The sequence below is a fragment of the Ambystoma mexicanum genome, chromosome 8 (assembly GCF_040938575.1).
Source record: "Ambystoma mexicanum isolate Mex_15411 chromosome 8, UKY_AmexF1_1, whole genome shotgun sequence".
Taxonomy (NCBI): Eukaryota; Metazoa; Chordata; class Amphibia; order Caudata; family Ambystomatidae; genus Ambystoma; species Ambystoma mexicanum.
Window position 1 is genome coordinate 371859542 of NC_090929.1, and position 841 is coordinate 371860382.

An 841-nucleotide genomic window follows, 5' to 3' on the forward strand; every position below is an offset into this window, starting at 1 on the left:
GTGGGCGCCAAGGTTCCAGCCGCCCACATCTGTGTGTGAGCAATGGCCAGGCCCGCTGGCCCAGTGGGTGACCTTCCCTCTTGCCCAGGTACCTGGAGCTGGGTCCTATGCGGCCGGGCTGGGGTTTGAAGACTCTAGTGGTCCCACCCGACCCCCTGCCTGTGCTGTCTCCGGCCTGCCTCGTTGTCCATCTCCCAGCCCCCCCTCCCAAAAGGGAAGCAGAAGGGGTCGGGGAAGGATGAGTGGATCGGGCCGTGTGGGCAGGTGGCGGAGCGGCCTACCTCCATCCCCCTCGGAAGCGCTGTGCTGCTGCAGCTGGCGGTCAGGCTGAGCACCTGGATTATTATTATTATTATTTTTTTTAAACCACAATGGTTTCGGCCGAGCTAGACAGGGAGCTGGGCTGTCCTGCCACACCAGCGCTGCCTCCCCCAACCTCTCCTGCACCGGCAGGGTCAGGCCGACGTCTAGGACAAAAAAAGTTGCCTGTGGCTCTTGGCGGTGGGTCACTCGACTCGTGCATCGATGAAGAACGCAGCTAGCTGCGAGAATTAGTGTGAATTGCAGGACACATTGATCAACACGTCGAACGCACCATGTGGCCCTGTGCTTTTCCCGGGACTACGCCTGTCTGAGGGTTGCTTGTACATCAATCGCCCCGGGGTTCACTCCCAGGGGCGTGGCTGGGGCTGTCGCAGGTACCCCATTCCATTCATCCCCCTAAGGTCAGACCCCGATCAGCACCGTCGCTGGATCCTTCGATCTGGCGCGCAAGCTCATTGCCGACGCGTCCTGGTTTCCCCACCTCATGCTGGTTTCGGGAGGGCCGGGTGGCCGACGT

At 61.5% G+C, this 841-nt stretch overlaps 1 pseudogene; it reads left to right on the forward strand.

Moving 5' to 3' along the window:
• Positions 1-490: 490 nt before the first annotated feature.
• LOC138474879 (5.8S ribosomal RNA) lies at positions 491-641 on the forward strand (annotated as a pseudogene).
• The last annotated feature ends 200 nt before the right edge of the window (positions 642-841 follow it).